The sequence below is a fragment of the Falco peregrinus genome, chromosome 4, assembly GCF_023634155.1.
Source record: "Falco peregrinus isolate bFalPer1 chromosome 4, bFalPer1.pri, whole genome shotgun sequence".
NCBI classification, from domain to species: Eukaryota; Metazoa; Chordata; class Aves; order Falconiformes; family Falconidae; genus Falco; species Falco peregrinus.
In genome coordinates, this window is record NC_073724.1 from 3,342,190 (window position 1) to 3,368,079 (window position 25,890).

Here is a 25,890-nt window from a genome sequence, read left to right on the forward strand (position 1 = left end):
CAGCTGAAATAACTTATTTTCTGAGGTAGACAAGCTCATAGGATAATGCATAAATTATACCCTGGTGGTGCTAGGAGTGATCCTGGAGTGAGTTTGTAGTAAAATGTGTCCCAATCACTGAATGAACTTCTAGAAGTAAGACTGCAGTGCTGTATCTGGTACTCAAATATATTTGGAGGGATGGGTGAAAATATGTTCCAACTCTGTACTTACATTTTAGCAAGCAAATGGAAGGTTAGCACTTCCTTCTAGGATTCTGGTAAAGGCTGGAAATTGAGCCGGATGGAACAGAGAAAAAAAAAACCAGCTGGCTGGTGCTGCAGTTTTTACCATTAACTTGCTTCATGATCTCAGGCAGATTGCTTCCTCTTTCGTTCTCTTTCTCCATTTACAAACTTGGGATGGTGATGGCTTCTTCCTTTGTAAAGTGTTGTGCAATCTCTGGTGGAAAAACTTCATACTGAGTAGCAGGGCAGAAAGTTGAGAAGAGTTATCCAGATATAATTATTACTATTTTTTTAATTACTGTGTGTTGACTCATAGAGTAAAATAACAGTTACATTAATTGTGGTGGTACAATACTTGGGGGAAATTCTACACTGAGGCTTAGTTCTGTTTCATGTTGGGGAAGATCTAGAAGGGATGCCTGCTTCTTTGGAGAAATGGGCTTCAAGTTGACTTCTAAAATTTCATCCTACCAGAGTCCCAAAACAATTCATTTTCTAAACAGGTATATAAACAAAGTTTTAGAGTGTGTACTGTAGAACACAGGTGGTGGTGTCATTTGTTACATATTTTGTTAAAACAGCACATTATTAGGGTGTAATAACACTTTGCTCTCCTATTATATACTTTTACAGGGATCAACTAACTACATTTTACAAACATTTCAGAACCAGTGTTAACACCCCCATTTTGCAGTTAGCAGAGTAGACCCAGGGATGTTCAGGTAAGAGCAAATGGTTGGTGGCAGAGCCAAGTACAGAACTCCTGAACTTTCTGCAAGTTTCTACCTCACTGTTAAATTTGTTACACTACTTATCTCTTTGTTGCTACAACATCTGCCCTATATATGTGCACATATTACTTTTCTGTGTTGGTATGTGAAAAAAATGATGGTGAACTGTCATCTATTGATTTGAGGCTTACGGGTTAAATATTTGTGGACTTACTGAATCTGTTGGTCAAGTTCAATTCAGAATTCCTCTTCTGCATTTAAGAGCTTGTGCTGCATGATAGAAATATAAACTTTGTAGGTCAGAGCTTTTGGACCTGGTGTTTTGTTCTTCCAACCCAGGGTCTCTTCTTAATTCAGTGCAGTATGAATATTGCTCTTGTTCTTCTTACTTGTCTGAAAGTGACTTTTGTAAGGATGCATAAGCGTGTTCTGTTTGTTGTCCAAGATGTGTGAAAATGATAGAAACGTGTTTATGCTGGTTCCAGGCATGAGCTAAAATGTCCTACTCCTCAAAAGGGGTTTTTAGGCCAGGCTTGATCTGTACTTATGTATTTCAGAGTGTTCAGTTCAGCTCTCTGTCCTGAGCTGCTGGCTCTAAGGTTCGGCACAGGTGGTCTGGAAGGAAGTCAGCATTGTGGCAGTGTGGGGTTTTGTGGGGCGCTTTGTAGTTCAGGTCCTAGATTTAAACTTGTGGTTTCATAGTAGGTCAGTAACAAGGAAGCCTAATGACTGTCTTTTAAAGCAGTTTAGACTGAGAATCCATGGATCTTGTGCTTTCTTTTCTTAGGCTAGTACTGTTCAGACCTGTGGACTTCTGTGCCAGCCTGGGGTTTTAAACATGTTCCACTTTCTCAGTTGGTACACAGTCTTGAGCATACCAGAACTCAATTTCATAGAAAATTCTTAATACCTTGTTCACCTTCTGATTTAAAATCCAGCCATCTGTGTGCTATATCGTGAAATAAAATGATAGAAAGCTAAGAAGATAATCGGTAAAAATCTGTAGATACCAAGGGAGTTATCCCCCATCCTTGCTCTACAGTTCCAACCAGCACTGTCAGTTTTTTGGGTTTTTTTTAACTGTTGACCTTTTTTTAAAATCCTGCCAAACTTGCTTCTTTTGGACCGACTTTTTCCTGTGTTGGTCTTATCTTTAAGACAAGGGCCATGTGGGATTTTCATCTGAGGGAGATGGAAAAGAGTTACTAGAATAAAAATATTTGTCTTCAAGGAAAAAAACACCTGAAAACCAATTTCTAAGTAAACCAACAAAACAACAAATGGGGACCCAGCCTGTAGATCTTAAAGAACTTGGCCTGAAGAGTGCTGGTCCTGCTTGCTTTTTCAGAATTGTGCTTCAGTTGTGGAGAGGACAAAGATCTTTATATACTTGGATTATTTTAGGGCCCAGTCCTGCGTTGTGTCTGTCATAGCAGTCTCCCTGAGCTACTGCAGTGGCAGGATTGAAGCCCTACATGCAGCTAATCTTACAGGGACCTGATCCTGCTCTGAGACATTTTGGCACAGATACTTGGGCACGTGCATGGTTCTGGGTAAGCTGTTGTGGCTTGGCATCGATGAAACAGTTGGTGAAGATGGATCTGATTGTGGATTCTGGTTTATGAAGCAGTGAGGTTCCTCTTGGAAATCTGATAAGACTTGTTACATACAGAAGTTTGTAAATTCTGTAACTGGAGTGATTTTTTTAATGTGTTTCTCAAGAAATGGAGACAGTTACATTCAGAACTTCCCTCTCCTTAAAGTGTAAGGCTAAACAGTTGACAGCAAAAGGACGTCAATGTGGGTGTAGATAAAATAAAAACAGAAGGGGTAAGTGGCCCAGTAGTGGAGTGGTCTTGGTTATTTTTTAAATTACGCCTTCCTCCAGTTAATACATGAACAAAGTAATTTATTCTAATGGCTTGGAAAGTTCCCTCAACAAAAGTTTGCAGAAGTCAAATAATGTTTTTGAGGAAAAATAAATGTTCTGAGGAAAAAGTGAAACAAACCTTACTTTGACAGCTAGGGAGTAGTGTTTCAGATGGGAACCAGGCTGAAGCCATGCCATGATGCTTCCTTGACCAGATGCTCCTGACTCCTTGGAGAACTCACAACTTCAAGCACAGCTCATAATGCTGGTCAGTTTTTGCTGCTGGTGTTCAGAATGCTGTGGGCAACAGCAAGAACTGAAAATCATCAGGTACTTTTCAGTCTGCTGCTACTTGGGAGTTCTGTGATTATCAGGTCCAGCTAAGTTGCAGTCACCAAGAAGAGGACTTCTGGTCAGGGTACGAGAAGTCTCTGTGCTGCCGCTGGTTTCAAACCATCCTGAAGAGTAGGTTAGTAGCTCAGCTCCCTGGTACTGCAGCTGGACTGCTGTGGGAGTGTAGGCAAGCAGAAAGTTAGCACAGGGACCTTCTGGCTGCATTGGTAATACTGCAGAATGTAGGACTAGTAGAGAAATAAAATGGGAATTAGAGGATATGGCAGGGTATGACTCACATCAAAGTGGAATTTCTTGTAGGGTCCTAGTTTTTTCCTCTCATGCTTTACGGTATTTGTGAGGCCTGCAGTAGGTGTTAGATTTCATCCGTTCTGGTGCTAGAGCATGCTATTTCTTTTTCTCTGTAGCCAGAATCTTACTTTTAGATACATGTCTGCAGTTACAGTGAGACTGACTTAACATCATGGTGCACCAGAACAGGGAAAAGGCTGAACCAAACAGCTCGTGACGAGGCCATGCCTATATTCCCAATACCCGGAGTGAGGTGAGAGCATAGTGGTACGTGGGCTGTCCTTGCAAGGTGTTAGCTGTATGTTGGGCAGGGTATGCCCTGCAGTTGTGATTCCCTGATCATCCAGATTGAAGGCTTCTCTTCTAGAGCTCCCTGCCTGTTTGTCTGTCTGGGTTTCCTGTAGTGGAGATGGAAATGGGCAAGAACAACGGTGAGGAACAGTTTAGTATCTTCCAGACAATCAGGATGAAGGCACAACTCAGTCTGGGAGGTCTCCTCAGTATTGGAGCTGAGGTGTGATCAGAAGTTGTCACAGACATCTCTGAACTTTGGCTTCTAAGTTAACTGTATGGCTGCTAGAGGACTACAGGAGTATATAGGAGGAGATAACGCAGGGGAGGAACGGGACAGCTATTGGAGACAACCCCACTTATGAAGTGGCCAGGGAAGCTTGTGAGATTGTAAAACTTCTTATTCAAGAATACAGAATTTCTGTGCCAGCTTGATTCATTGCCTGCCATTTTGTCATTGTTCACTGTTTAGCAAAAATACATTCTGCTTATGGATGAAAGAGGACATTCCTTGTGTTATTTCCTTTGGCTGTGGATCTGTAATTATTGTTCTTGAGTTTATTTATGAGCTACTAAGGCCTTTATTAGAGATGGCTTGCTTGTGAGATCAGGAAGAGCTGTTCCTGTTTTGAGTCTGTTGACAAGTTTTCATTTACCAGAAGGAGGTTCCAAGGAGTTAAGTTTGCTACAGTTGGCATCGAGTACACAGCACGGTAGATCTCCACCAGGTTCAGTGAAGCAGTTCTGGTTGATGGTGGGGAAGAAGTGCTCCCTAGCAGTTCTTGCATTTCTGTGCATCTGTAACAAATCACTTAGCTCGGAGAATAGAAAGGAGCAGGTTCATTGAGGCTGTTGGTACAGTTCATGGAGTCACATCATCTGCACCCTCTGTGCTTTTTCATTTTAGAGATCTGGAGCAGCAGAAATTTTGCTTAAATAAGAGAACCTCATCTAATCTCTCTTCTTTTATTTGCAGCTACTGTTGTCTTTTGCACCTCCACAAAGTAGGTGTGACATGTTACCTGTCTGAGGGGACTAGACAGACATGTAAGACGTGAGAACAGAGATCCATGAATCTTCAGCTGCATGTTACTGTGTTGAAGAAAAAGTTCTTCCGTTGAACTGTGTCATTCTTCTTTGGAGAACTTCACTCATTAAGTGCCATGTATGATGGGGATGAGGAGGAACATAAAATAGAAAGTCAAATTGCAGTTAAAAAGTAATCATGAAGAATGAGATCTTTTGGAAGAACTGGGCATGTGTTATCACCATATTAAAAGTTAAGCACATGTTTAATCCCTTATAAGACTGAAATTATTTGGTTTCAAAATTGCACCTGACTGCAAGGATTGTCAACCTAAATTTGTATTATTTCTACATGGAATCTATTTCAAATATGTGAAATTTACTACTAGTGACAAATATTTGATCACAGTGTTACTTTAAACTTAGATGGATCAGCTTCCAAAATTTAGGATTCTTGACAGGTGCTTAAATACTTAAAACCCTCCGTAAGATTATTAAATCCAGCAGTTCAACTATATAAACAAAGCTAGGAATAATGAACCAGAAAAATACTCTGAACAGCATACCCTTTCCATAGACATGTCTCTCTTTATTTTAGCATTCACCATGTTGAAACAGAAGGAAAGTAACTCCTGAATGTTATTTTAACTGGCTAGCTTGCTGCTGAAACAAGCTTTCAGGGAAATCCATGGAGTCCCACAAGGTGGCAGGAGCTAACTGTTCTATGCTGGAGTTGTGATCTGAAGGAAAGTGAAAGTAATAAACTGATTTTGCTAGTTGCACATGTTCAAATCATGAGCAAGTTAGACCAGAATTTCCAAAACCTACCTTGTATAGGTGTTCCTTGGACTTCTGAGTAATTCAGGCCAACGAACGAGATTCTATCCTCAAGAGTCGTACTTCAAAAGAGAAATTTCAAGCATTCTTACTTTGTCAACAAAAGGGATCTTTATTTTCACTTTGTGGTGGCAATTTGCTTGTAATGTGCCTCCTTGCTGTGAATGGAGAGCAAGGATGAAGCCACGCGGGGACTTGCTAGCATATGAGGTTCACAGTTTAACGACTTGGCAGCGAGCATCTCTTAACTTGAAAACTCCCCCTGATGTTGCGGGAATGCTGATCGGGAGGTGGGACACAGCAGCTGGGGCTGGGGGGCTGCGGAAGTGAAGGAGCTCTCTGCTGCTGCAGTGAGGCCGTAGGGATGTTTTTCTTTGGAAATGCTGAAGACTCAAAATGGCATTAAAAGTATCCAAGTTTGGGGATTATTGGAAGTAATCAAAACAGCTCATCATAACTAGGGACATGGTATTGGCTAGTATATAGAGCACGAGGCTGAAATTTATTTCTTTCTCTTCCCAACACCCTGATCTTCCTTGAGGCTGTTGAAGCTCTTGTTTCACTTTCTTGCTTTTGTTCCCACTTACCTGCTGATGGTCAGCGCTCTCCTGAAACATCGCGTCATCAGGAGGTAAAGCACTGCAGAAGAGCAAGGGGGATCATCAAGGATGTCTCATCAAAGGCATGATTTGAGACCTGTTGTTACATGTTCATGCTTGCTTAGCCTTGCACTTCGAGTTCGAAGTCTCTCATTTTTGTAAAATCTCTTGGGCCTACCTTAGAAGAAATCTGTGGACTAGGGTTTTAGTTGGCAGAAGTAACAGCAGACAAAACAGTAGTAAGATAAAGTGGTTGGTCCTGATTCAGTGGACCACAAGTGTTGCTTTTGAGACTTGTGAAGCTCTTGATTTGTGTTAAGAGATTTTATTTTAGATCAGTAAATGTCTGTTTTTATTTTTTTGAATGAGAGGATGGATCAGTGTATTAGCCAAGTATCTTCAGGAATTTGGACAACCCTGTTTATGTGAACAGACAATGCAATTCAGTAAGACTTAAGGTGAAATTGTGAATAGGTAGCTTTCTTAACCAGTAGACGGATATTAAGAGTAAAAATAAGTCAACTCTTACATGAAATTTCAGTTTTCCCATCCCATTTAGTGTCAATTGCTTTTCGTTATGCTGTAGAAAAAGAATGTAAGTATTTGTGACGGGGATGTCTGGAATAGCCACGTGAGGTAATTGAGTGAAAATTCTTCAATGCCTACATATGAAATAGCGGTGTTTCGTTTTCTAGCAGCAATAGAAGCAACTTACGAACATTTAAAACCAATTCTGTAGTGACATACAGACCTGTTGCACTAGTGTGCATCATCCAGCAAAATACCTCTGCCTTGTTTTGCTGACAGGGTTGACAGGATGTAGAGATTTGTGTTTTCAGCAGCTGCCATAAAGTAGCAGCATATACCATTGTCTTGCCAAAATACGGGAACTTCAGAAGTATAAAAAAAAGAAATTGTATACCTTTCAGAAGTATAAAAAAAATTTCTTTTTATACTCCTGTTTGCAGGAATGCGTGAAATTTAGGAAAATCTTTGTTGTTGGGGCTGACCTACATAATATGGGTGGATGCAGTCACATGATACTTACAATTTCAAAGTAAAAATTCTGTGATTTCCAGTGGTTACACTTTTCACTTGCCTCTAATGTGAGAAGAATTTTAGTTCTTACATCAACATCCTAAAGTCATGATTAGGAAAGTAAATAATTAAGCAAGGGCTCAGCATTTGATGAGTACACAGCTGAAATCTGGTTTATGCATGATTTGAGCATGATTTACATGGTTGTGTACCAATAGCATTGGACTGACTGTCAGTATTTAAATGACCATCGGTGTGAATGATTAAGCAGTTGGTGCTTGCTGAAACAAACTTAGCTATATCTGTCATTCTTCTGTTTGAAATTTTCAGTCGTGCGAGTGAGATAGACGCCTTGTGCCCACTGTAACTCAGAAGCAACGGGTCACTTACATTGACTTGAAATACTCAAAAAAACCCCACATACCTCTATGTAATTATGATGAAAGAAATAAGTTTTAAACTTTAAGATGGGAGATCATATATCGCCAAGATACCTGTGTTCAAATGTGTTCTTTAAGGTCCACGTGCTTACAGCATACAGGAACTACACTTAATGTGGCTTGCAGAGTTTGCTACCTTGCTACAGTATTTTGAACCACGCAGTGGTGAAGTTTGATTCTTAAGTTTCTTTATGCATAAAAGGTCAGTGATCATGATCATACCAGGGGTAGAAAGAGTAGTGCAAGCAACTTGCTTTAATTTGGCCACAGAGTCAATATAGAAAAAGGCTCCCAAGTGTGTAGTGAAGTGTCTTACTGGGCAGAGTGGTGGCTTTCCAGGGAATGGTGGACAGTGGGTGGTGTTTCTCAGCAATGATAAATAAATGATCATGGGAGATTTCTGCTTTGTGGTGTACTTAAAATTATTACAGTGGACTGGGAGGGCCTAGTAAAGATTACTGAGTAGTTTGGCAGTTGATGGCATTTGCTGTATAACTCCAAATTGATCCCAATATTACTAGAGGAAATAGAGGTGGGAGGTGGTGAAGGGGACTGCAGAGGACATGTGCCTCTCCAATGTAAATTTCTTCCAGGAAACCCAGGGTCTTCCCTTCCTATCTGCCAAACCCTGTCTTAAATGTCTCAACTAATTCTGTTGATTCTAGTTAATTCAGGGACAATTGGAGTTGCCCCATCCACCAGATCCCCTACGGAGGTGCTGAGTGCTTTCTCTTTTCCATGACCTCCCTGGGAACGCAGGGCATCACTGGCTGCTGGTAAATGCCCAACTTAATTAAAGAGTCCAGCCAGACAAATAGGCAAATATATACTGCCTGTTTACTAACAAAAGTAAGTGTTTTCTGCATCCCTCCCAAGTCTGATCTGCAGCTGGATTTGAGGGCTTTTGAGATCTAGAGAGTTGTCTGTGCAGCCTGCAGGTGTAAAAGAAAAACAGAAAGATTTTTTTACTACCAACTTTTTAGAAGCACCTTGTTGCAATAGCATTTAAAAATGCAACCTATTAATAAAATCTGGCATAATCTAAAACCTCAAGGGTATGTCTACGTTGTAGACTGCTGTGTTTTGTATTATCTGAGTGTGCTTTCAGTAGGGTAGAACAAGCATCAGAAGTGGTTTGGCAGTGATAGCATGGAGCTCTGTGCACACTAATTTAACTTGCATTGAGTTAAGGGCAAATTAGCTCATGCAGAGCTGGGCTGGCCTGCTGTAGTTGGAGTCCTTGTACTCAATTAGTTGGTTTGAATCAGGTTTCTGTGTGTTAGGAGCGTAGGGCTGCTGAAACCATCTGGAGTCTTTGGGGTCAGTCACTGACAGTTGGTGCTGTATGCCATGAGGGCACGTCTTGGACATTCCTTCAAGATGCAAAATCTGATTAGTCCGCAGTAATAACTCTTCCTACACTAGCAGGTTGCAAATCCTGTTTATGGATTTCTTTTATAGCACTGGATGTTGAAAACAGTACTTTCTCTTGGGAAGTTATTATTCAATTAACTTGGTATTTATTTTGATACTTAAGTTTTGTTGTTGAAAGTGAAAACCAGTTGGGGAAAAGTTCTGTTTATTAAAGGGCTAGTTCATGGGTTTTGTAGGAGTGGGGGAGGCAGGGGAGGATGAGTGTATTGCCTTTGGTTCTCAGGGTGGAATTTTTGCCCTGCTCCTTTGCCTTTCCTTAAAGAAGCCGTAATTGAAAACTAGAGTCCTTGGGAATGTATATGGAATAGAGAAGTAAGTCAGCACTGAGGCCAAGTTACCTGTGTTTATCTAAAGTATTTGGTGTGTGACAGTTGATTTAGTATCTATTTAGTATCTATTGCTTAAATAGATCAAACTGGTCTTCTAGTGACTTCAAGCAAGGCAGGTAAGTCCAAATTAAAGGAAACTGCAAATGTGATGACTGACTAGTTAATGCTCCGACTACTGTACCGAACCTTGTGCTCTTGTACCAGCACAGTCCTTCAAGGCCATTTTTAACATTCTTCCCCATCCTTCCTCCACTGTCTTACAAAAAAAGTAGAATTTGGGGAAAAAAAAAATCAATACAGCGTTTAGTGTGCTGAAGACTTAAATTAAGTGCCCATTGACAGGGAATTATTATGTCTGTGTGGTTTATATACTGCTTTGGGGTACGCAGTGATGCAGTTAAGTTCACAACCCACATCTACACCCAAGTCAGAAGATAAAATTATAGTAGTTGAGTTGCTTTGACAAAAAGTGATTGTTGGAGAAGATGTTGAACTTCTCCAGGTTGGTTGTTACAGCAGCCTCTTGCGTCTAGAGGAGTGCACTTGCCCTTTCTCAGGACTTCCCAGCACCAAAGCTGGCCGTTGCTTGTGCTTTTCTTCCTCCTCCTGGGCTGTACCAGCCAGGGTCCCAGAGAGCAGCAGTGGTGGTTGGCTCGGTGAGAGACACAGGGGTGCAACTAATGACTTGTCTAAAGTTCAACAGCAGCAGCTGGAAGTTTTACTGTCTCCCATGGGCCATTGTACCTTTCTGTGGCAGTTCAAAATGCATTGGTAGCAAAAGTAGCAGTGGGTCAGCCCTGCAGCTGCCGCATTTCAGAGTGAGGTTTTCACGTAAATAGCTGTTACTGTGAACCTTGTGTTACTGGTGAGCCAGTGTTGTTACATCTGGCATGTTTGTTGCTCTTCTGCATAGACCGAGGACAGTTTTGATCTATAAAGCATTGCATCCTTTGGTAACAGGTGACCTATCCTAAACTTCTTCTTCCTGTCAATTAGAAACAAAACAAACCCCCCAAAAAAGCTGCTCGTATATTACAGAAGGGCCAATATATTAATGCTGTTACTGTGTTTATATTTATACAGGCAGGTAGCTAACATGTAGGTTGGGATCTGTGCCTTGCATTTGTGCTGGAGTGGCAGGAACAGACCCGCCCTCTTCTGTGGTGTCCCACAGATGTGTTTCAGACTTCAATGCAAGAAACCCATATGAGTTTCCTTAATGAAGAGGCTTGCTGTATTTATATGTGCATCAATCAGTACTTTGCATAGAGCATTGACTTTTGGTGGCTGAACCTAGAATATTAAAAACAAAAAAGTTTGGTTCGGGGGGTTTTGGGGGGCTGTTCATGTTTGAAGTAAAATGTGAATTTTGAATGTTGGTAATCTGTTTTGTGTTCTTTTCTAGTGAAGTGTTGCATAATAGAAACTTTTTTTAGCTTTACAGTCCCACACACACACTGGGGAGAAAACCACAGACCAGAGAACAAAAAACATCATTTTTTTAATTATTATTATTGAATGAGAAAAATGACTCATTTAGTTCTGGATAGTATGCTGACAAAACATAGAGAAACTCTTAGAGAAAACCATGTCATAGCCACTGATTCACACATCTGGCTTTGGCATCAGGTTTTTGGCTAAGAGTGGACAGCATCACAGGACATTATGGCGAATGTTTTGCTCTGGTGTATGAAACCCTGAGCAACACTTATTACTGAAGATGAAATGATAAGGTGTTTTTTTTTTTTTAAAGTGAGTTTGCAATTAGCCAAGGCTAATTAATGGTTTTGCAGAAGCACCTTGAGTTTAATTTTGTTTGCAATCATTCAGAGGAATTAGTTGTTGGTAAAACAAAAGAACAGCTAAAGGTTGGGTGACATCTCATAAATCCATGGGGAGGGTGGAAAATTTACTTTATTTGCTGGATTTGCATGTTGGGTACTGTATTTACACAGAGCTTTCTTGCTGGCATAACCCACCCCTCTCACATTCCCAGGGAGGAGTCCTCTGTCCTTGCTGATGGCTGCAATGGCCTTGGCTGGGCCCAGCCACCCTCCTAGCAGCCCTGCTTCCCGGGGGTGGCTGTGCCAGGCCCAGCTGCTGCCAGAGCCCCGGTGTGTGCTGGTGTACCCCTGCGGCAGGGAGGGTGGGCTACCGCGACCCCTCTGCCAGCGAGTGAGGGCGGGAGGGGAGCCTGCAGAGGTGGGAGAGCAGCTATAGCTTAAACCACTGTAAGCACAGCGAAAGGTCAGTCTGGGTTTGTTCTTAAGTTAAACTGAACGAAAACTATTCACTTTTCCAGAAAGCATGTTTAAGGAGGGAAGTAAAACCTGGATGTGCCAAGAATGGGATGGCAGCCCACCTGTAGGGACCTGACCTCTCTGTGCTCACTCCCTCTCTCGCTTGATGCTGCCACAGAGACTGATCTCCACTCCTACCGGGGCTGGCACAGTTGTCAGCTGTCCACAGATGTGGACAAAACACTTCAAGTCACTTGCCTGTTTTCTATATCTTGCCTACTTTGTTCCCCAGCTTCTTCCAGTGCCTACAGAAATCTTGTCAGGCTTTTGGCCCTTAAATCTAAAAGGAACGAATCGGAGATTACACTCTAAAACAGAGCTAAACTTCAGGATTTTGACAAACATGATAACTGGTGGGACCAAGTTCCAAAAATCTAAGCTCTAGTTCTGGTGCTAAAGTCTTACGTTGCACTTGATTACTATCTTAATAATTAATATTCAGATAAGTGCTGAACTTGGGCTTTCTAATGTGCAAGCTAATACTGTAACTTGAAAAAATCACAAGTGTATCCTGAGTGCAGAACTCAGGCTGCCATAGTGGTTGTCCAGCACTTCATTAAGACAAATGAAATTTGAAAGATTTATTTTTGTATGTGTCAAGTTTTGAATTCAGTACTTGGTGAATGACATGTGAAGCTGGAGGAATTTTATTTTTTTTTCTGAAGAGAAGGTGACACTGTTGGCCTAAACACTGAAGGATTCTGTAAAAACAATTATGCATACTCTAAAGGAAATCATTTAGATAAATAGTTGTGTGTAGTGGCTGTTTCTAATTGAGCTTGATGTTTTATCACAGTTTTCCATTTAGGAGGGAGGATAGGAACCATAAAACTTGATGCAAATTAGCAGAGTGAAATAGCTTTCTTTGCAACTGCTCTTTGAACCTTCGCATCTCTTTTAAGAATATGCTTACAGAATATTGCAGCAGTACCTCTAGGAAGAAAACTGGGTTGTTAGAAAAACCAGAAACGTGTCTTTCTAATAAATTGTTTCTGATAGAACTAGAAAATAAAGAAGATTATACTAATGCAGTTTTCTTTTTAAAAGTCTGTTTTGCATTTTAATCTCATGGAGAACAGCTCTTGTTGTTCTTAAAGCAAAAATCAGACAAAATCCTCCTAATTTTAATAAATGCTGATATTGGAAATGTGTGTGTGCAGGGGGGGGGTTGTGCTACATGCAATGTATGATCTGCACGTTGTGAGAAGTAACTTCTGCATCTCTAAACTTGCCACTGTCTTGTTCTGGTAATAAAGCTAAAGAGGGGGCAAAGGTGTTAGGATTTTATTCTGCCGCATTGTATGTAGTATCTGAATGCCTTCCACCTATAGCAGAGGAGAGCTGGGATTTAACTTCTCAGGATAACAGTGTGGGGGAGGGCTAAGAAGGGACAGCATGCTGCTTGTGGTAGGATTTTTGGCTTGGGTATTTTATGTGTTATTTATGTATGACATTTGTACCTGAAGTTGTTCTGACACTTGCGATGTGTGGGTGTGTGTAGTAGGTAGCGGGGCAGTGGCTTTCTGGTGGTGGAAATCTGCAGCTGCTTGTATGCAGTTAATACTACATAGCTCAGAAGGCTTTTGTGTGTACATGTGCATATATGAAAACATTTGATCCAACCTCTAAGAAGTGCTGAGATCGAGGAATCATTAAAATGATGATTCTGCGATTTCTGAATACACAAATTGTTGATGGTGTTTCCTGGAATGTTTTATGATTGAATTTATCTTTTTCAGTGTTGTATTAACTGTGTGGTATTGCAGAGTTATATAAGCGTTGGATTGGGAGATTGTATCCATTTTGAGCCGAGTAGTGACTTTGTTTAGATTTAGTGATTAATATTTTATTTCTTTGTGGGATAGGAATAAAATACGGAGCTTCACTGGAGATGATAATTTATTGACATTGCTGCAAACTCGGTATGTATACGTGAGCACAGTTCTTTTGTGCATTTTGCAGGAGGCAAGATTACACTAGTAGACTGGTACTGCAGATTTGATTGGGGAATTGTTCGGATGTCTTCACTGACAGTCACTTCCAGGTTAAGTTTTGGACCATTTTAAATGTCCTCTCAGAATGTTTCCTTGACTGTTTGCTGTTAACATTTCCTTGCTGGTTAGCAGGAGAAAGCTTTCAGCCATGCAAGATTCATCAGTGTTACTTTTTCCCTTTGTATCTTCTTTCACCAGGTTTTCCTCATCTTGGTCACTTTCAAACAAATTTTAATGCTCATAAACTACCAGACTAACAAGCCAGGAAAAGTCGTCATGTCATGTCAGTTCAGGAGAAGATAGGTAATACTGATGGAGTGAGTAAATTTGTGATCAGACTGTCTCCAGGTTGGCTTATTTTAGATAAATATAGAGACAATTTGGTACCTAATCTCCATTTGCCTTCAATATAAGAGATGAGAGGTCAGAAATAGTCATGTATAGATGAATTTTGACAACTGTAGTTTAAGCAATACAAAAATTTCAAGTTAATGTTAAAACAGTGCAGAACAACTACTTGATTGAAAGTGCCTGGACTTCTAAGTGTATGTGAATGAGTTTGAAGTGCAGGAGTGCATACACCTGTAGGTGCTTGCTCCTTCCTACTTCATGCCTTCTTTCAGAGGTGGGTTTTTATCTTGTCTAGTAGCTAAAGGATGATTATACGTTAGATGATCCCTGTTCATGACCATGTTTTTTTCCCTGCAAGAAAAAAGCTGACACAACTTAAAGTAGTGGGTTTTCAACATTTTTTTTTATTATTATTACTTTAAAAACACTAAAAAAATGTCCTATAGATGCCTGAAGAATGAATGTAAGCCTACCAACAATGGGCTGATCTTCTTAGTTACTTCTGGAGACCCATAGGAAGTAATGCCAGCAGTGTAAAAACTGCTGATTGAACACTGTATCTATACGGAAATTGGAGACCTCTGGGCAGGGTAATAACACTAGCCAGCAAAGAGAGTGACAGAAATCTAACTGTTTGGTAGCGTTAAGTACAAGCTGTTTCACTTTGAGAACAGTGGTTGCCTAAGAAGGACTTTCACGGTCCTGCCCCTGAAATCGTACAAATGATAAACTTTGATTTGAAGATGTACTTGTTATTTTGATGACCTCAGTCAAGGAAACTTAGAAGAGGCAAAGAAGCAGAGAGTAATTACTTGAAGTACAAGTAGATGCTACTCTAGTTTCTCAGGGAAGTTGCTTGCGTAGAAAGGCAAGGTTAAAGAAATGGAGCTTTTTGTACTGAAAACAATGCAGTACTTTAACTGGTGTCTCTCCAGTTTTCCTTGTACGACCTGTTTTATCTTAAGGATGAAGCCTTTTCAATAGTAAGACTGAAGTGGACTGATAGAGGAGGGTCTTTCAGAACACTTATAAAATTGTTTGCAAAATAAGTAATAGCAAGTTATTTAAAAACATGTATGAGAATGTTTTAGGTCGTTACTAAGTCAAGATAGACTGAAGTTAAAGATGTGCCTTTGTTGTTAGATGTGCATTGCAGATGTTAAGGATGGACCTTAAGTGATTTGTACGTCAACCTCATAAACTGGTTAATGATTTTTATTTGCTAAGAATACTCTTGGTTTTTTTAAAGTGCTTCTGGTGTTTTCTAGGTTTCTGGAATGAATTGTCCTTGGCTGTCACGTCAAGCGTGCCAGAGTTTGCTGCTCTTTATCTAATGAACTACTGTGACTGGTGTACATACGTACTTGAACTGAAGAAGTAGAAAGGAGGAAGGAGGCTAGAACGCTGTAGCAACAGTATACCTGGCTGGTATTTGTGAGAAATGAGAAATGCCCTTTCAAAACTCGAGTATCAGTTTGAATAGCAGGGGAAAGCCAGTACTCAGCGCTGTAGAATCTCTCTTCTAGAAAGCAGGTAGGAAACAGCTTCTCTGAAATGCACAGAATTATCCTGGGATTGGAGGTGTGCTTGTCAGCTCATTTCTCTCTGGTGTGGTGGACTCATTTATCCAGCAGTATTTATATTAGAAAAGGTTTGTGATTATTTGCTGTTTCTCTTAAGTTGAGCTCTTACCTGTATTTTAACCTTGACTGCTGCTGGTCCACACAGCAGCACCAGCACAATATCCCATGCAGGTTTTGTGGATTCTTGGTTTTAATATTCACTAAATCTGTTCAGCTGAGTGTATGAATGACATTCCTAGTTCTGATATAGTTCTGGCTTTAAACTATATGTTTTGTTGGTAAGGAAGCAGCTGTATGTCACTTCAGTGCTGATAGTTTCCCCAAAAAGAATGAGTAAGTTCTCCTGGGAGTGAAACTAGAGTGTCTCAGTATATGAACGAAAAGGATAAAGCTGCCAAACTACACCGGCTGTAGTGCAGAAATGGCATTGACGTTAAGGTGGATGGGGTCTGGCATGTTGCTGCTTATATGCTGTCTGGCCTAGCCTGCATGCTGAGATTTAGGCTGCCTTTGGTCTCCTTGTGGCACTGCTGATGTTGCTGCAGCACCTGCAGATAGGCTGCAATGAGGCTTTGCATCCATTCAGTCAGCTGACTACTCCATCAGAGTAGCTGTAGATACGGATGTATGTCTCCATCTCCATTAAACTTGCAAACCGAGAAGTTAAGTGTAGCTGCAGTCACCAAAGGTAGGCTGTGAGCTGGGAAGGCTGAAGATGAAGGCATGGGTCTGTCTGTCCACTTTTGGAAGTGAAGGCCATCGGGCTCTGCAGAGGTAGGGCGAGAGGTCTCCCTGTGTCTCAGCTCAGCCTGGGTTTGACTGCAGGCTGAGCACAGGATGTGCTTTGAAACAGTGGCAAAAAGTGAACAAGGCACAGTGAATTTCAAAGGAGTCATTTTGAACTTTGTTAAAAACTGCTGGGTTTCATAATCTTCTGGAATGGAATCTCCCACGTGTGAGTTAAAGACATGCTATAGGTTCCTATATTGAGCGGACAAGAGAAAATACATGAAAGAAGTGATAAAGTTAAAACTGGTTGGCCACCTTGCTTCTCTTTTCCCTTCTGTCAGTACCAGTGTAGAGGACATCCGAAAGGATTTTCAAAGAGTAAGAACTTGAGTTAAATTGATTTACTGTTCTGGTTTAGTTTGGTCTGGTCTTGTGTCCCCTCTGTACCCACCAGTGCAAAATACCTGCAGATCTTGCTGTGCAGAGCTAGTGAGGCAAAACATTCAGGCTTGAAAGAGAGCAAGACAAGTGTCTGAGTAGGAATACTGTCCATTTTTATCTCCAGGGTCTCATTTAGGAAAACCATAAATGGATAGGGATTGTCTGCTTTTGGCAGAGAGGTGGAGTTCTGATCCTGGCAGTGTGAGTGTCAGGAAGATCCATTGATATGCTCTTTCCCCTTAAAGGTTTTAATTCTCCTTTTGAAAGAAAGAATGGCTGAGGGCTCCCATGGCAGTCAGTCCACTTTGCCTTGTATCTTTTTGCCTTTACCTGGACACTTCACATTCTAAGCTTATATTTATCTCGAATGTTACGTATCATTCTGTTTTACGTGCATTTTTGTAATGCCATCCTAATGGTACAAACAAACCTCACTCCTGAGGAACGCGGGGACAGCACAGCAAGCGGCAGATGCAGCCCAGCTCTCGCGGAGGCCAGGAGGGCAGGCCGGGGCACAGACTCTGCTTGCCAGAGCAGAATCGGCCCTCCCGGGAAGGGGGGCCTTGGGGGGAGGAGGTTTGTACGGAGTGGGAGGTGCTCTTACCAGGTTAAACCCCATTTGGTGGCTGTTTGGATTTGAGCCTGAAAAGCCTGCAGGTCTTGAAGCTGTGTGCCTAAAGAATCCCCGCACCCCGTTTTGTGGTTGTGGGGTTTTTTTTTCCCGTTCTTTTGTATAACTTCATCAAAAGAAGTTAGTTACACACAAAACATGGCAGTTCAATCCTGTAGAAGATACCACCACCATCTGTTGTTTTTAACAGGCAGTAAGACTTTCCTCCAGCTGCGCGAGCCAGGAGCGTTGGCCCCCTCCTGCAGGAACGTGCCTTTCCAGCCCGGCTCACGCGTGCCAGCGGGCTCGGCCCTGGCCCGGCCCGGCCCGTGGAGCGGGGAGGCATCGCGGGGCACGGGGAGCCGGGGGGGCGGGCTGCTGCGCGGGGCGGGCTGCTGCGCGGGGCGGGCTGCTGCGCGGGGCGCCACGGCCGCTGACGTCGGGGCGCGCACTGGGCGCCCGTGCGGGCGGGCAGCGTTGCGCCGCGCGGCTGTGTGCGCGCTGCCGTGCGATGGCCGCGCTGCGGCGGCCGGTCCCGCTGCCCGGCCCGGCGCGCGGTGCGGGGCTTTGCTCCACTTTCCCTCGCGCCGCGCCTCCGCTCCGCCCCGGCCGTGCTCCCCGCGCCGCTGAGATCAGCTTCCTGCTTCTCGTTTTCCTCGAAACGCTGTTACTCCTCCCCTGAAAGAGTTATTTTCAACGGTCTGGAGTTAATTTTTATGGGTGGCTGCAGGCTCTTTTTCTGACAGGCGAACACGCCAAGCTGGAAAAGCGGTATCATGGTGATTTTGTTCTGTTGCAGCGAACCAGAGCTGTAGGCAGAATGGTAGACTGCTGCACCGAAAACATTTCTGTGCCAGCTCTGTGACCGTGGAAGGCGAAGGAGGTGAGTGCCGGTTCTACATCGCGTAGGTCCGGGGAGTTGTTGGACGTGGAACCAAGAGCCACAAGCTGCCCAGGCTCAGTAACAAGAAATGAGCAATTACATTGTTACGCTCTCTGATCAGATGCTTTTGCTCCTACTAATGCTGTAATGGAGTATACTCAGGAAATGATGGATTTTGCTGTAGCAAAGAACTGTAGTCAATGAAAGTTTACAGTGTGTAAACTCGTTTTTCTTTCATTGAAAATTGTAGATAGGTATGACAGAAATACAGCCAAAAGGACAGATGATAAAGGTAGCATTTACTCCAAACAATTTATGACAGAAAAAACACTAAGATAGGTGGTTTCAGAACTTTTAGATAGATTAAATAATACCAGAAAGAGACTTTATACTGATTTAGTCATAACTGTGTATCTATAATAATGTGTTGTTTATGAGGGAATGACATGATTTTATAATTTGTGGAAACAAAATTATAGACAGGAAAAACAAAAAGGGGGAAAAAATACTTTTACAGTTGCCAAGCATCCCTCAGGATGGAAGCCACGCTGGCTGAGAAAAAGCAGATTGTTTGGAACAATATCTTAGTTGCAACAAATGGGCAACTTGTACAGGAACATACCTTCTTAGGTTGTTGCAAATTTTAGGTTGTGTTTTTTTTTTTAAATTATTTTTCTTTATGGAGTGAAGAGTGTAAATGCCACAGGTTCATTAACTAACTTTCAGCTTTTTTAACAGGTGAGCATCATTCTCTGTATACCTTTTAATGGAACTCTAAAATCATTAATCCATAACTGGTGGCAGGTTGCTGCTTACTTCATATTCTATCCTTCTTTTGCTGCCTTCTCATTACTGCCTGTTAACAGTCAAATTAATGGGACATTAATGGAACAACTTTGTTCATTCCGACTGGGGTGCCCTAAGTGGTTTTACAGAGGACTTTTCATCAGAAGCCACTCAGAATGTGTTGCTGTGCTGGGCCAGCCAAGTGCTGGATGCTGCAGCCACAGCTACAGGGCACTGCCACAGGTCTGAGCTACTCCCCAGGTGGCAAGGGACAGTAGGAAGAAATCAAGGACCTGGTTCAGGATCATGGGAGATGTGATATACCCCAGGCTCTGAGGCCTGACCAGAATTGCTTGTGATCCAGACCAGAGTGCACACTTTGGGTAGCTGTTTTCAATGATGCTGAGCTGAATTTATTAGTTCTGCTATAAAGCGGAACAAATACAGTCTTTGATTAGTTGTGGGAGTGGGGGATACTTGCTTTACAGTGAGGTTCCCCAGTAGCTGTGCTGAAAGCCGTTCTGGGGAAACTTTGATTTCAAAGTTTGATCGCTTTCTTAGAAGATGAGAGAGGTACAGTAAACTAGAAACTGGGGTTTGGTTTTGGGAGTGACTGGCTTTCCTTTTTTTCTTGGTGGAAATCAGCACCGCTGTTTTCAGTTGCGGGGCAGGTAGGAGTGTATTTTCTTAAGAATGTGTTGTATTACTGAGCCACATTTACTGCTTGTAATTGAACAGCTTTGTAGATAAATGTATAAGGTCAAAAGAAAAACAACAAACCACTTTTATTGTCCAGTTTGTGGCCTCCACTGGGCTAGTGGTGGAAGTGTTGTATAGGAAGTAATAATAAAACTTCCAGTCATGTATGGTCCTGCATCTTTTGTATTTGGTTGCAGATGCTGGGTATACTACACTGCATAGTTTTGCCTCCATGCAGTTTGTAAATTCATTGTTGCTAAATCTACTTCTTGATATAGACTTGTGCTCAGGGAATTAACCCTGGGTTATGTCATTTTTCTGAGGGATAAAACCATGGGTAAAGACATCTTATGTACTGTTTGTATGAATATGTTAGAAAGATGATGCATACTCATTTGCCTCAGTGTGTTGGTTCTAAAGATAATTCTAAATGCTAACCTTTCCACAAGAAATGCATGGGAAGTGTGCTTATCCTGTAGATGCAAATATATTTCACATGTGGGCCCAAGTACTCAACTCTTACTTGCCAAAGTTACTACCTTTTTACTTGCATTCTACCAGTACAGAAACTCTGCAACACTGAGAACACAGGCATGATGTTAAGCATCAAGCCCAACATCTGCTGGACTTCTGTGCTGTTTTACTCATCTTGTACTTATTTTCAAAATTTTCATTCTGATTGATAGGAGGCTGCTGTAAAAAGATCCAACCTGTGTTGGCAGAGTCAAGTGTTCCTACCAGTGGCTCTAAATGTTGTGCTTGTAACTGATTTGCAGCCTTGCTGACAGCTAGGGTCAAAGCATTTGCTACTTCTCTGTCTTATTTTGACAACCTGGGCTTCTGTTAACTTGTGGAAATTTGTTAATTTATTTCATAGTGCAGTGAAGGAGGAATGGGAAGCTCTGTCTGCACGTTGGATCCTTCCTTGTTGGAGAGGTCACAAGGGTGTTAATAAAGTGCTCTGCATTTGTAGGCATGAAGAGCAGAGTGAAGGGTATGTCTCCCGGAGCCTGTCTTCACCTTCAGTTCATTACATGTGTAACGCTCACCTCACCATCAGCGTAGTAGATAGAATGCATTATTCGAAGTACAGCTCCCTGACAAGTGTATAAGGCTTGCTTGGCAGAGGTAACAGTGACGCACCATGTTTAAATGACAGCACTGTCACTAAAAGAAGCAGTCCCAGCCTCAGACACTTGTGCCCTACCCCATGGGGCTGTGCTGGTGTTCTTGCAGTTGTGTAATGAACTGGACTGGGGGACTGATGGGTTTTATTACCTTAACTCGTTCTGTCCACTAGAGAGAGAGCTGACCACCATTGGGTGGGTCATGTTATGTCATGGATCACACTGGAGAACTGAACGCTCTGTTGCCCCAAAAAAGGGGTCCAGGATTGTGGGGAATAGAAGCACGGCAGGGGACAGGACTGCTTCTGGCTTCAGAGCTGGCTTATGCTATCTTGCTGCTTGTCAAGCTAGAGCCTTAAGAGCAGGCTAAGTAAAATGCAAGAGAAGAAGTTGGTATCTCCAGAAATAGACCACTACTGTCAATATTTTTTCTACTGGGGACTTATATGCATCTTTTAAACACGATTTTGCAGTTTGGATAGTTTCCAGTGCAGATAGCATCAGTTAGTTACTGATGCTGAAGATAACATGTCTTAATTGTGATGTTGCTTTTATCTTTCTCCTGTGATCCTTTCTGAAGTAGGTGCTCCTTGCATAGCTTTCCTTTGCGTGACCCAGCATAGCATGCTACGAGTCAGGCTGTTATGGAAGAGTTGCAAGGGACTTTCAGTCAGTGTGGTGATAGGTGATTTTAGCAAGATAGCTCCATCTGCATGCGTAATACCAGTTTACTACAGGTTCAAGGTGCTGGTTAAATTTTTAAGTCTGGAGTTGGTGCTGTAAATTGGTTACTCTTGGGATTTTGATGGGTGGTGGAATATCTCAAGAAGACAAGCAGCTTTTCCTCCGGTGGAAGGCCGGTACTTCAATATTTTTTGTTTGTTTTTTAAATAGCAGGGTGATTGTTGCTTGTGTGTGATTTGTGGAGTTCAGGAAGCTTTTGTTAGTGGTTTTTGAAGCTTTTATGTGTTAGGTGCTGGCAAAAAGCAGCAACAACTATTTCTGCATTAATTCCCTGGGGCTGTGCTTTGGCTAGGGTAGTCGAATGTTACATCCCAAGATAAAGATCCTATTTTGAGATTTGCTAGTGTAGACCTGTGCATTTGTTCAGGGTTTTGTTACCCTCTGTGAGACTCCGTGCAAGTACAGGAATCTATGCTAGTCGATTTTGACAAGGGATTAAAGGATCAATGTTTGCTTTGCTTGGAAGTTGTTCCAATAGTAGAGTTAAGATTGAAAACATCATCTCTACTCGTTGCCTTGCCCTACCAAAGTAAACTGAAAGCCCCTAGCAAAATGTGGCACACTGACTCTTCAGATTTTTGAGTAATATTTGAGAGTACCTTAAGCTACAAAAAGATACTGTCCAATGAAAACTTTATACAAAATAAAACTTAAATTTGTGGGAGAGGAACAAAAGGAATGGCAGTTCCAGGATGAGAAAGGAGCTTTTAAATAAGTTTTCTATCAAGCTTGCACAGCATAAAATTCAGTTGGCTTTTTTTATAAAGCCAGAAGGGTTGAAAGAACCACCTAGAATCGCAAGCATTTTAAAAAAAAATAAATTAAAAATATCAATAGTTTTGTTTGGTTGTGACTTTCTTTTGGAGGGAAAAATAAGTCTTCGTCATCTTGCTGTTAATGAAGAAGCTGATTAATGAGAGTAAATCACAAGAATAATGCTTTCTTTGTTAGGCAAATGACAGCAAAATAGAAGTGACCTAACACCTTGAGAGCTGATGCAGCTGGGCCATGACCACAGTTCTGTAAGTACACAGCTTCTGCTGGTGAGGACTGGGAGTTACTGCCTCTGCAGCACCTTCTAACAGCATTGTGTCCACCCTCCACACGGACATGGTGTAATGGCAGCGGCATTCTCCACAGATTTCCATCCAGGATGTTACTGGGAGAGCCTTCCTGGGAAGTGCTGTCACAGCTGTGGGGGGCTGGTGCAGGAAGGTGCTGTGGTGTCCTGTGTCGGGACATAGTCTTCCGTGGTGGCCAGCTAACCTGAGTTGAAACGCTGGCAGCATTTGACCTCTTTCAGACGTGAAACTTGAGTATGGCAGGACATATTCTTGTCATGAGGGCTAATGCTTCACAGGGAACTGACTTTTATTCAAAAGCAGTCCCAAAAGATGCTACCAGAAAAACTTGCACATTTCAAGTAAAGATGAGCAGGATCCACTGCAGAGTAAAGCTACTCAAAGTGGATCCCTCCCCATTTATCTGTTAGATCACGACTGTACAGTGAAGTGTTTTTTCAGATACTGGAAGTTTAAATACTTTCCGATTAAAGGGATATCTTCATGCAGATGTTAAAGCAAAATATTTGTTTCCCAAACTAATTCAAAAGTGAAACTGTCTGCAAGAGAAGTGAAAATAATTTAACTGAGTTTTCCTGTTCCCAGCTGGCTATGACAATGTATGGTGTTTTTTTTAAAAAAGTTCAAAATGACAGTAACGTAGCTGTAAGTGTTCCAGGCTTGGCTAAATTACTTTCTTTGTGTAACCAATGGTGCCCCTTGAAGCTTGTTAGTCTTATGGAATAACTGAGAAGTAGCAGTCAGGTGTGTAAACACCTGCAAGTTTCTTTGGTGAAACGGCAGGCAGATTCTATGTGGGCTTGTGTGCATTGACAAACTCTGGCAGCAGCAGTACCTCCTCCCCGTGTCGGGGGAGCTGGCTCCAGAGGCACGTTCTTGTTAGTCAGGGCCAATAACGAGTTATTAGATTTAAGCTGTTTCCTCTCCCTTGAAGGCTGCAGTAATAGCCAGATCCCATTTGAAAAACACTGTGACATATTCTAATGACCCAGCTGAGGCCTTCCCATCTGTGGTGGTGTTCGTGGTTTGTTCAGAATGATCACAGGGATAAGGCTGTGATGATGTAGAGGCTTTCTGAATCGGGTGCTGGGCTTTCACTGAATATCCGACTTGGAGTCGCTGCTCTGTGAATTCTGAATCTCCACCTGGAGATGCTGGCTGCAGGTGTGGACATCTGCTTGCTGGTGGAGCTCTAGCAAGACAAGGAATCCAAATTGCCTTGGTGAGGTGGTGGTTAGGCAGAGGGAAAAGAGGTGCTTTCCGGCGGAGCTTGCAGAATAAGTGAATGTATTTCAAGTATTATCAGCAATTTACACTGTTGCTTCTGATTTAAGTTTCCTGCAGGATGGGTTGGCAAATGTACATATAAGCAGATAAATCCTTTGCCCGTGGCAGTTCTGAGAGAGATATTTCAGCTTGTCCTGGAGGTCAGCAAGCTGAGGGATGATAGGAGGGCAGGGCCCTTACAGAAAGGTATCCTCAGTTGGTTGATACTGTTAGCTGATTCTGCTGAGTTTAAGAAAAAAAAAAAAAGGGGGGGAAAGGGTGTTTTGCGATGCATAGGCTTTGGTCAGTAATGCGTTTTAAGATGGTCAGCCTCCTTGAATTATGCCTGGAAATAGTTCTGGAAAATTGTGCCATCTCTGGAAGATTAGTGTAATATCCTCCCTTTGGGAAACATTTTGGTGTGGGGGGGCACCTAACCAAAGTTCTCAGGTAGTCTGTGGCAAGACCTTTAGGAAAGACAAATTATGGCTGTCTTTTGGGGTGATAAAAGCCTGATCAATATAATACACTCCCTTTTGATAAAAGGTTTATCAACCCAAATATTTGCAGCACTGACTAATTACAGCCATGTTTTGGCTGATGTGCATTTTAAGAAGTAGTAGAAGCTCCCGAAGGAGCCTCACATTTTAATTTCAGTGCACAAAGACAGGCTGTGTTTTTAAGAGTGGCTGTGGTGTTTTGCAGTTTCTCATCTTTTTATTCCAGTCTGCCACTATTTTTCTTCTTCATGGCTACTTTGCAAACCAGTTTACTACATGCTGCTTGTTTTCTATCTTGTATGTACCTGCAAAAAAGTATGTATAGATACATACACGCATAAACGCATATGTCTGTGTGTGTGTGTATGTGTGTAATACATAATACAAAAAGTATGTGCAACTTTTTTGTAACAGCGGGACAAAGTGGGCTTGAGTCACTATTACTGATCCTCCTGCACTCTTTGCAGGTCACTGGAAGTGTGGTATGAGACAGGGTAATGTGACTTGGCCTGACACGATATACATCAGCAGACCTCTACTACTGTCTCCTCCTCATTTCATCAGTGAAATTTTTTGGCGTGCTGTTTTAGACCAGTAGTGAACCTGGTCTTTCATTGCTCTTTCCAAAGAGGCTCCTAACATCCAAAATAATATAAAGAAATAAAATCAGAGCGAGTTAAACTTGTGTGAAAGCCTTAAGAGTGGCCTTACCATTCAAGTGATGTTGGCCTGTAGAAGAGCGAAGAATGCAGAAGGCTGCAGAATATTGATGTTATTGATACAAATTAGGCCTGTTTTAAAACCTAGAAAAATAGACCTGGGGTGTGCTTGTGCAAACCTCAGAGTGCTGCGGAGCTGCTTCCTAACTTGCAGGCACCTCTGTGGCTGGGCCCCAGAGCACTGAGTGGCAAGGATCAGCCTTTGGTAGTTTACTGACCTAAAAGGGTAAGGTGGCCCCCACCTTACAGAAATAAATGTGCTTTAGAGCCTGTCTTTCTCCAGGTCCTCCCTGTAAGGCAGATAGGACCCAAGGGTAATGTGCCAGACCTGTGAAGCAAGGTGGGGGTTGATGTCTGCAGAAGTTGGAGGGTGGCTGAGCTCTGTAACTGGCTTTACACATCACCTCCTGCTGCTCAGGCCACACTGTTGTGAAGGAACCTTCTCTGTCGAGCTCTGACATCAAGGCTTGCAGGGCTCGTTTTTCTTTACCTGTTGGTATAGTTATGGTACCACCATTTTCCGCCTTCAGCTGCGCCTTGAAATAGGTCCGAGCTCCTTAACCACACCATAGTAATCTGCAGTTTTACAGCACTTTTCGCCTGAATTAC

At 42.2% G+C, this 25,890-nt stretch overlaps 1 protein-coding gene across 20 annotated transcripts in view; it reads left to right on the top strand.

Annotated features, from left to right (window-relative positions):
* BBX (BBX high mobility group box domain containing) overlaps window positions 1-25,890 on the top strand; it is a 145,636-nt gene that overhangs the window by 16,273 nt on the left and 103,473 nt on the right. For 6 of the 20 annotated variants that reach the window (XM_055801280.1, XM_055801285.1, XM_055801283.1 and 3 more), the window contains exon 3: window positions 18,275-18,358. The exons of 10 other annotated variants lie outside the window; for them this stretch is intronic. The gene's annotated coding sequence lies outside the window, so the exon portion shown is untranslated. Of the gene's footprint in view, window positions 1-860; window positions 950-15,380; window positions 15,646-18,274; window positions 18,359-25,890 lie in introns of all 20 variants that reach the window. 4 more of the 20 variants (XM_055801287.1, XM_055801288.1, XM_055801290.1 and 1 more) reach the window with 2 other exon arrangements.